The sequence below is a fragment of the Silene latifolia genome, chromosome Y, assembly GCF_048544455.1.
Source record: "Silene latifolia isolate original U9 population chromosome Y, ASM4854445v1, whole genome shotgun sequence".
NCBI lineage: Eukaryota > Viridiplantae > Streptophyta > Magnoliopsida > Caryophyllales > Caryophyllaceae > Silene > Silene latifolia.
Window position 1 is genome coordinate 386,354,983 of NC_133538.1, and position 11,391 is coordinate 386,366,373.

The following is an 11,391-nucleotide window of genomic DNA, read 5'->3' on the forward strand; positions in this document are numbered from 1 at the left end:
ATGCATAGAATTTATTTCGAATTGCATGGCTTCTTGCCATAAAGTTCAATGTGGACTAGAGATTGCAGCTTTGTAGGTTGCAGGTTTGTCACTTTCTAAAAGTAACACGTCTAAGTTGCCATATTCCTCGATAATACCTATGTATCTATCAGGTTGGCGACTGACTCTCCCTGACCTCCTAGGTTCGGAAGGAACAACGTTCGGGTTAGATTAGGAAGGAACATCTTCTTATGTCCTCTCTTCTGTTTGTGGCTCTTGAACTTCATCAAGTTCAAGTTTTCTCCCACTCTGTCTTCTAGAAACAAACTCATTTTATAAGAAGACAGCCTCACGAGCCATAAACACTTTGTTCTCGTGATGGATGTAGAAGTAAAAGCCATATGTTTCCTTTGGATAACCTACAAATGTACACTTTTGAGATCTTGGGGCTAGATTATTGTCAGTCATAACTTTGACATGAGCATCACAACCCCAAATCTTAAGGTAAGACAAATTAGGGACCTTCCCTTTCCACATCTCATATGGAGTCTTCTCTGTTGCTTTAGTTGGGCTACGATTGAGTGAGTGAACGGCCGATTGAAGAGGAAATCCCCAAAAGGAATCAGGTAAATCAGAATGACTCATCATTGATCGAACTATATCAAGTAAGGTTCGATTTCTCCTCTCGACAACACCATTTAGTTGTGGTGTACCAGGTGGAGTGAGTTGTGACACAATGCCACATCCCTTCAAGTGTGAATCAAATTCATTACTAAGATATTCACCACCACGATCAGATCGAAGTGCTTTAATCTTCTTATTCAATTGGTTCTCTACTTCGTATTGAAATTCCTTGAATTTATCAAAAATTTCACTTTTAAATTTGATTAGGTAGACATACCCATATCTACTTAAGTCATCGGTAAAAGTTACGAAGTAGTCATAATTTCCTCTAGCGGTGATAGTCATTGGTCCAAATACATCGGTATGTATTAAACCCAATAAATCACTTGCTTGTGAGCCTTTACTACTAAAGGGGGGCACGAGTCATTTTTCCTAGAAGACATGATTCGCATATACCAAATGATTGAAGATCAAATGATTTAATTACACTAGTCGACACTAGTCTTTTAATGCGCTTTTCATTTATGTGACCTAATCAACAATGCCAAATGTATGATTCATTTGGATCACTTGTTTTGAGTCTTTTTGATTTCATGTTATAGATATCCTTGCTTGAGCTAGAAGTTTCAAGAACATAAATGCCATTAATTGATGTGCCTTGGCCTATGACCAAGTCATTTCTTGAAATTACACAACAATTGTTCTTAATAGCAAAAGAAAAACCCTCCATGTCTAACATGGTAACGGAAATGATGTTCTTGGATAAAGTAGGTATAAAGTAACAATTATGTAAGTACAACTCAAAGCTATTAGCTAAAACAAGTACATAAGTCCCTCTTGAAGTGGCGGCTACCCTAGCTCCATTTCCAAGTCGGAGATCTAAATCACCCTTGTTTAGCTTTTCCACGTCTCTAAGCCCCTGTAAATGATTACAAAGGTGAGAACCACATTCGGTATCCAATACCCATGTTGAGGTGGAAGTAAGATTTATATCGATAACAAAGATTTCGGAATAAATATTACCAACTGGAGTGATGAGTCCAGTTTTAATATCTCCCAAATACTTGGGGCAGTTGCGTTTTCAATGGCCTAGGTCATGACAATAATGACACATTTTGAATGGTTGGGCACCCTTCTTAGGTTTGGTAGTGGTAGTCCCACTAGCCACTTCCTTTTCCATTATAAACTTGGGTTCATTGCCCTTCCTAACTTTCTTTTTAAACTTCTCATTACTCCTTTTTATAAGGATACTCTTCCTTGAACTCCCACTCAACTCCTCATTATCCTTTGTTTCATCAAACAAGGAAGTAATAGAAGTAATGATGTCATCTTCATGAGATTCATTATATGAAGGCAAAATTATTGGAGTGGGAGGAGTTGAAGTTGTGAGATAGCAAAGATAGCCATCTTCACCAATGCTAAAGCGTAATTCTCTAGACGAATTGTGATCGTGGAGGGAGCACTTTACATCAAATGATTTATGCCAAGTATCAATGTTAATAGGTGAAGGAAAATTAGGTGAATCCATAGCGGTATATCAAGATAACTACAAAACGGAGATGAAGGAAAAAATTAACATTTATCGTTTCACTTGCTAACATTTTAACAAGATTTAAAAATATGCATTTATATAATTACCTCGCACCTAAATTATATCAATGATTCCGAGATCCATCTTTACACAAACACGGGCATGGGAAACCGATACATCCCATACTTGCATAAATTTGGTGAATTAACTCTTTAATTGATTCTTCTATAGAATTCTCGGTTGATGTATTTCATAAATTCCATCTCTAGCCCCAGAATATAAGACTAGTCTTTATATCCGGTTGAGTCCAACCAAATTTTGCGTTTAATAACGTTTTATTACCCCACTTACCCAATGATAAATGAAAGTACCCCGGGGAACTGAATCTACCCCAAATGTTAAAGGGATTCATGAGTCCTACTACTTGGTAAGGCTAATCTCAATTTTAAATATGTGTGAGATCTTGTCGATTTATAATCTATCATCTTAGAGTGAACTAAGTCGATGAATGCTTGATAATTATAATTGACAATAGTCGATAAAACGATTAAATATGCATGTGTAGTTACGGCGATTTGGCAATGCATGCAAATATATAAAGCAAGCAAATAAAGTAAAGTAAATTTACTAGTATGGCCTTTCCTAAAATAGAAAATATTATATTCTATTACATATTCGGAAACCAACTCCTTTGGTCCTTGGATTCTTCACGTGACACGCCTCCCAAGGACAAACACCGTCTTGATCGGAACTCCCTTCCGAATGTCACCGTCTTTAGGAAACTCCGGGATTACAAATAATAAAATAATAAAATGTACATTGTACTTCCTATTATACATTTGTAAAATGAAATCTAATAAAATAAAAGTGATACGTGATCACAATAAATTACAACCGAATCAATATTCCCTTACATTACGGGCAATATCGATTAAAACTAAGGCCATACTAAGATAAAATTACATAATTCAAAATTATATAAAAGAAATATGACATTCATCAAAGAAATATGCAACATTATAATATGTATTTAACATTCCAAATTATTTGCCAAATCGCCCTAATTAAACTTATATCGTAAATATAAAACCGGTTTTATGGTTATTCGCGATTTTAACTTATTAAAATTAGACAAAATAATACTAAAATTTACTTTTAGTCTAAGTTAATTATCCAAACCTTTTAGGACTCAAAAATTAGTCATTACTCAATTTCATACAATAATTCAACTTGATTTATAATTCATGCTCATTATAGACCTTAAAATCATAACTTATTATGAAATAAATCCAAATTAAATTACAATAATTTCAAAATTTGAATTTTAAATTTTTGATCATTATGGAAAATTTTCATGACACTCATAATGTCAAAAATCAAGGTTAAAATTTTCGAATTTATATCGAGAAAAATATAGTTGCAATTTATCGATTTTATCTAATAAAACATCTAAAGCATAGGAAGATTAATCTAATCAATGTTCCAACTTTAGATCTAATATGTAGGGATAAACATGTAACCTAAAATAATTTTCTCATGCCATTTAATTTGTTTAAGCTATTTAAGCTAAAATAGTCACTATTTATGTCATTTTTTATACTAAAAATCCATAAATCATGCAAAAGGAATCAATTTCATCTAAAATGTTACACACAGTGAGTAAATTGTACATGTGATAACATATTAAAATTTAATGGCCTATTTCGAAGTTTAACTAATTTTAACCATTTTACCTCCAATTATGTTATTTTTATCTCATAAAAATCATAAATAATGCAAAATAAATCAAATTTATACGAAATTTTACATACAATAATTAAAATATGCATGTGAGGTCATATAAAAATTTCAAGGTCAGAAACAAAGTTTAACTATTTTTAGCATTTTAATTACCATTTTATGCATTTAAATGTAATAATATCACTAAAAATAATTAAGATGAGCCAAAAATTACCATAAATCATAAAAATGACCTAATTGTAGGACCAGAATATATGACATGCAAAAATTTTCGTGACTTAATCATATAAATCACAAAATTTTAGTTTTAATTTAGTCGGAAAAACTAAGCCGATTATATATGCATGCAACAACCTATGCTCATAATACCACTCGGAAGGATTCTAAAACCCTGCCGATCAAGCTTGTCTTAAATAATAGAGAGGAAGGGGTGTATGGGGGTCGCGGGTTTAAGTTCGAGCAAATTTGGGTCGGGGAGGAAGGGTGTGCTGAGGCCGTGGAGAGAGGGGTTGAGCGAGGGAGGGGGAATTTAGTGGATATTTTGGAAGAGTGTGCGAGTGAATTGCGTAAGTGGAAAAGTACGAATATCAATAAAATAAGCCGTGGAATTACGAATAGACAGAGGCAAATGAGCCGGCTGGATACATTTGGCAGAACAACGGAGAACGTTCAGCTAAGACGTAAATTGGTGCCGAGATTGCTAAATTACGACGACAAAAAGAGCTATACTGGAGGCAACGTTCGAGGGCTCTTTGGCTTAAGGATGGGGACAAGAATACTAAATTTTTACATACAAGAGCAGGGGAACGAAAGAGAAAAAATTACATTGCTAAATTGATTGATGATGAGGGAGTTGTGAGGCGTGGGGATGTTGCAGTGGGTCGTGTCGCGAATAGTTATTTCCAGCAGTTGTTCATGACAACGACTCCGATTGTTGAGGAGGACATTTTAGAAGGGGTTCGAAACTGAGTCACGGAAGAGATGAATGGTACTCTTAGGCGGGACTACAGCGAGGAAGAAGTGCTCGATGCTTTAAATCAAATGCATCCTCTCAAGGCACCGGGTCCGGATGGAATGAATGGGTTATTTTACCAAACTTATTGGGGTACTATAGGGCCGATTGTGATGGAGACAGTCTTAGCTATTCTTCGAGGGGAGAGATCGCCTGCTGAGCTGAACAAAACAAATATTGTGCTTATTCCTAAGAAGAAAGCTCCTGATAAAATTCGTGAGTTTAGACCGATTAGTCTCTGTAATGTGGCGTACAAATTGGTTTCTAAAGTCCTTGCAAACTGTCTGAAGACTTTTCTTGGAAATATTGTCTCTGAAAATCAAAGTGCTTTCACACCGGGAAGGGCGATTTCGGACAATTTCATGATAACTTTTGAAGTTTTCCACTATATGAAAAATTTACGTAGCACGAAGGGATTCATGGCCTTAAAACTCGATATGGCGAAAGCTTACGACAGAGTTGAATGGTCTTTTCTTAAGAGGGTCTTGATCGCCATGGGCTTCGACAGGAATTGGGTTGCGAGGGATATGGCCTGTGTCACTTCGGTGTCTTTCTCGGTTCTCATCAATGGTATGCCTTCAGAGGAGTTTCGGCCATCACGGGGGCTGCGACAAGGAGACCACCTTTCTCCTTACCTTTTCATTCTTTGTGCCGAGGTATTATCGAGCTCTATGAGACGGGCGGTTGAGATGGGAAGCTTACATGGGGTCCGGATAGCTACAAATGCTCCTCCTATATCGCACCTCTTATTTGCGGATGATAGCATCTTTTTTTATGAGGGCTAGGGCAGAGGAAGCGGATACGGTCAAGGGCATTCTGAACCGGTATGAACAAGCCTCGGGGCAGCTGGTGAGTCTCAAAAAGACGACTATCTCTTTTAGTAAAGGGGTGCCCATACAGAAGAGGAACAATCTGGCTACGAGATTGGGGGTAGTGGAAGTTGACGAGCAGGAGAGGTATTTAGTGCTTTCGAATGTTATGGGTCGATCGAAAAAAGTCCTCACGGATATCTAAGGGATAAGTTGAGTAAGCGGTTAAATGGTTGGCGAGGGAAAATCTTGTCTAGGGCGAGTAGTGAAGTTCTTATAAAGGCTGTGGCCAATTCACCCCATACCTATGTTATGAGCATTTTTAAAATTCCTGTCAACTTTTTTGAGGAGCTTAGATCCTTGATATCGAGATTTTGGTGGGGGCATGAAGAGGGCAAAAAGGGGATCAGCTGGGTTTCTTAGCGCAAATTATGTCGATCGAAGAGTCTTAGAGGCATGGGTTTTCGTGATTTCTACTTATTTAACATGGCACTCATAGGGAAACAGGTATGGCGGTTGATGACGGAACCAAATGGCCTTTGGGCGTGGACTATGATTGTTAAATATTACCCTTCAGACGATGTCATGTCTGCTAGTCTTGGCCATAATCCGAGCTATACATGGAGAGGTATTCTTGAGGCGCGAGATATTTTGAAGCGTTGGTGGAGAAAACGAATTGGGGATGGTTTGTCCACTCGAGTTTGGGAGGATGCGTGGCTTCCCAAGACACAGACCGGCTGCATTGTCTCTCCTCGGGTTCCGGGAAGGGAAGCGATGGTGGTGGCTGATCTCATAGCGGTGGAGGGAGGAGGGTGGAATGAGGAGTTGTTAACACGGTTTTGCATCATTTTGAGTGTGAGCGAGTAAGGAACATCCGTCTTAGCTCGTTTAAGCCGGCTAACTCGTGGTTTTGGAAAGAGGAGAGAGATGGGATTTATTCAGTTCGGTCTGCCTATTGACGACTTGTTGGGGGCCGTCAGGAGCTGGAAGTGGGAAGGGTTTCGAATTGGGAGCGGGAAAGATGGCTTTGGAACAGGTTATGGAAAGTCCCGGTATAGCCCCATGTGAAGCTCTTCTTTTGGCAGCTCTGCAGCGAGGCTTTAGCAACAAGAGCGAACATCGCTTCACGAGTCCGAGGTGAGTCATCTTTTTATTCTTTATGCAATAATTATAATGAGTCGAGTCTTCATCTTTTTCGTGATTATGCTTGTGTCGAGGCAGTGTGGGAGGTAATTGGGCTAGGAGAGGAGGGCAGGGAAGGTGGAGGCTAGGTGACGGGACTTGGGCCATCATGAGCATGCTTTATTTATGGTGGGGTGTTGGTCTATATGGGAACACCACAATAAGGTAGTGTTCGATATGAGGGAAGTTGACTTGGTGGGGGTTATTTGTCGCGTAAAGGATGTCATGGATGACATGGAAGGTGGAGGTTTTGTTCGGGAAAGGCTGGAAGGCGAAGGGTCAAGTAGAGCGGTGAAGGAAGGTTGAAGGACGTGGGTGGCACCTCAACCGGAGTACGTCAAAATAAATGTGGACGCAGGTATTACGGAGGGTGAGGGCATTAGCATAGGAGTCGTGTGTAGGGACGAGAGGGGAGCGATTTTATGGGGTGTTTCGCAGGTACAAGAACAACAATGGGACTCGCAGATGGCTGAGGCGGTTGCTATCATGGAAGGGATTAGTGAAGCTGTGAGGTGAGGACATATAAATATTGTGGTGGAAAGCGATTGTTTGCCAGTCATCGAGAGGTTGAAGAAGAAGGACACGGGACGGAGCATGTTTTCTCTTGTGTTACAGGATATTTTACTTTTATGCATTTCGTTTTATTCTGTTATTTGGTCGCATACGAGTTGTGTAAACAATAGTGTAGCGCACTCTTTAGCTCATCTTTTGCCTAGAGTAGTTGGTAGATTTGTGTGGTTGGATACTTTACCACCGGCGGCGAACAATGCTATTTGTTTTTATTCTCGATTAATGCAGTAAGGCCTTTGGGGTTTTCTCCTCAAAAAAAAAAACCTTGATATTAAACTCTTTAATTTATATCTAATTACTCATTAATGTAGATGTTGATCTTATGCATGCATAACAAAATAAAATAGAAAAGTAAGAACAATATTCCTTACAATATTAAAAACGGTTTCAAGGGCACAAGTAAGAACACCTTTCTTACTTGTTCTTGAGCTCAAAATATATGGATGATCCCCTTTGTCCCAAATGTATGAGAACCTCCTATCAATTGCACCAAGACAATCCCTTAAACTTACTAATTAATTGACTAGATTATATTAGTAGTTAATCCTTAAATATAATCTTATATTATTTTGTATTACTACTTCTAGTAATTTATAAATTAGATTTAGAAAAATTTTCTTCTAAAACTTATTTTAGAGAGTTTATCTTTTAGAGAGACTATATAGAATATCAAGGAAAAAGACTTAGAAAAACAAAAAATGAGAAGTCCTCCTGTTTGAGGGGGTGGCCGGATGGCATGCTCCAAGGGAGCCAATGCATGGCTTTTGATACGTGCATTTTGTATAGTCTTTTTAGCCTATTTCAGCACGTATTTCCATGTATTTTTGTACTGTTTATATTGCATTTTGCCCCGAATTGGCTACTTTGGCTCGTTTTGTCCATTTTGTAGAAATGAACGTGGAAGTAGTGGAATCGTACCATTTTCGTCCCTTTTTGCATGCATTTTGAGGAGACGGGATTGTTCAGAGTGAGATCTTGCATTGGGATGCATGAAGGAACGGTATACGGAGCAGTCGGTCACGAGTTTGAGCTGTTTTGGAGGAAGAATACTCGATCGAACTGTTTTATTGGTCGATCGAGTGGTTTCTATGGCTGAGGTTGGTCGATCGAGTAGTATTGTACTCGATCAAGAAGTGCCGGAATTAGGAGTTACTCGATCGAGTGACAATTTTGGTCGATCGAGTAGATATTTTGGAGAAGTACTCGATCGAGTTGTTTCAGACTACTCGATCGAGTGGTTTTGGCTGTCATGGGCTTTAATTAGTCCGTGTACGTGTTTTAGCTTATGGCATAGTAATTTTTCTATTTAAGCGCATAATAACTAGGTCATTAGCATGCTGCTTTCACCTATCATTTTGACGTTACGCTTAAACGCTTCTCTTTTCCTTTCACTGTAACTTTGCTTTCGGGGTTATTTAGCTCGGAATTAGTCGTTCTTTTCGCCGGATTCTTGCGATTGTAATCCCTTACTCTCTTTTATTATTAATCTTTCATTTATTCATCTTAATTACTTGTTTTGCTCTTTCTTAATTTCTGCCCTAATCTTTGTTTATGCATTTTAATTATTATTTCATCATGCTTTATGTTAGTTATTTCAATATTGTTATTATTGACAACATTAGCGATATGAGTAGCTAAATCATTTGATGTTGGGATTAGGGGATCTACGGTAGAAATGTGACGATATAGTAAATAGGTTAGATGAATTAATTGTGAGACTCTGTCCCCATAGCAATATAACTGTATTTACCGACTTAGTTGAGTGCACGTTTCTGAGTCACCTTTTTAATCTGGTTAAATTTAATCCTGGATCAGAAGATTGGACTAAATAGACCTGCTATGAACAATAGACTACCCTGATGAGGACGGAAGTTAAGTTAGTGGTAATCTAGGGTAGAAAGTGGACCGGAAGGACCTTTCCATATCCATCTCGCAGTAATTTATCTAAGTTGTTTACAGTTGAGTCACTGGACTACCGTAGTGAACCAAAATCCTGACATGTCCCTTCTTTATTGATAGTTTATTCTCATTTTCTGTCTTTATCGCTCTTTCTTTATTTCTCTTCCTTTAAACCCTTAATTAGTTTAGAACAATCAAATTATAACCCCCCCCCCCCCCCCATTTGTGACCAAATAGACGGACTCTTACAGATTTCTTGCCTCCCTGAGGAGATCGATCTGACTTCTCTAGCTATATAGTTAGTTTAGTTAGTTATTTTTGATAGGTATACGACAGCCCTGTCAAATTTTGGCGCCGTTGCCGGGGAGGCAATTGCCCTATCTGTCTTTGTTTCATTTTATTTATCCGTCTCAGGGAATTTTTATTCCTTGAGGCAGTTCTTATTCATTTACTTTCAGTATTGTGTATGCCCATGTCACATAGGGTGGAGTTAGTTCCAGCTGATTCTGAGCCAGAGAGACTGTTCAGGCATAGACTCCGTTTGCAAAGTGAATCACGAAAGGAAGCCTTAAGTACTTTCGAACCCGAACTTCAGCATTTCCTATTTACAGAAAATCCATCTTTTGAAGAAGACACTTTCGATTACGAAACCAACCAAAAAAAGACTCCGAATATTTCTAGTCATTCGGAGCCTAAAGCATCATCTATTCCTAAAGGTTTCAATCTCCAGACTGAGGATGGGAATACTTTTGACATCCGTCCGTCCTATATCAATCTGGTGGAGAGAAATCTCTTTAGAGGTGTGGTAGGTGAAGACCCGAGGAAGCATATGGAGGTCTTTACGTACTACTGTTCTACTATCCCCGCCAGAAAGGGGGTAACTCAAGACAAAATTAAGGAGGTGCTCTTTTCTTTTTCCTTGACTGACTCAGCCATGGAGTGGCTGACTGATTTGGATCGTACGGCCGCAAGGGTCACATATTGGGAGACCCTTGCTCTTGCTTTTTATAAGAGATATTTCCCTCCGCAGCGCACTAATCAGCTGAGGGAAAAAATCACCAGTTTCAAACAGGCACCAGATGGAACTTTCTATGAAGCGTGGTGCCGTTTCAAGAGGTTGGTGAGGTCTCTTCCTCATCATGGTTTTGATCTATGGTTCATGTCCAATCAGTTCTACAATGGGCTATACGATGATCACAGAGCCATACTTGATGCATCATCCAACGGAAGATTCCAAAAGAACACTGGCGATGATAAGGGATGGGCCCTTATTGTAGAGATGGCGACCCACTGTGCTGAGTATGGAAACCCGAGGGATGGTATTAGAACAGTTCATGCAGTCGATAAGCAAGTTGTGGCTCAGCTGGAAGCTATGAATGCTAGGTTTGATAAGCTGGAGCTGCATTCTGCTGGGGAGCCTCGGACGGTTCATTTGCTTACTAGAGGAGAGACTGTCACATGTGAGAGGTGTGGAAGCAACGACGGTCATATGCGATGTTGGTCATGTCTTACAAATGAAGAACAGTCCTTGCTTTTCAACAATACAGGCAAGGAGGGGGTTCCTATTATAATAACCAAGGGGCAGTCCATCCCAATTTGAGGTGGACAAGTCAAAATGTGCTCAATCCTACCCTTCCTTCGCAGCAGCAGCAGCCATATGTCCCTCCTCATAAGGCTCAATAAGGCTTTCAGAAGCCTCCTTCCTTTCCTACACCTAATCAAAGTGAATCATCTTCTAGTGGGGTAAGTGAGATAAGTGAGTTGAAGACGATGTTGTAGTCTTTAACAAAGCAGTGGCAGCTAAGTGACCAATAAAAAGATGCATCTAGCAAGGCACTTGAAACTCAAGTTGGCCAGTTAGCCGCAAACCAGTCCACAAGGAAACCGGGACATTCACCATCACAAGCCAATAAGAACCCACATGAGACGGTGAGTTTAATTAATTTGAGGAGCCGTTATTCATATGAAGGACTGAAATCAGACCCGGGGAAGGTAATTACTGCTGATGAACATTGTTCTGTTGAAGAAAAAGAGCTGATAACAAA

At 39.1% G+C, this 11,391-nt stretch overlaps 1 non-coding gene across 1 annotated transcript; it reads right to left on the reverse strand.

Moving 5' to 3' along the window:
- Positions 1 to 10,386: 10,386 nt before the first annotated feature.
- On the reverse strand, positions 10,387 to 10,492 carry LOC141635590 (small nucleolar RNA R71). The gene has a single exon (XR_012540266.1). It is a non-coding gene; the product is annotated as a small nucleolar RNA R71 (small nucleolar RNA).
- Positions 10,493 to 11,391: the final 899 nt, after the last annotated feature.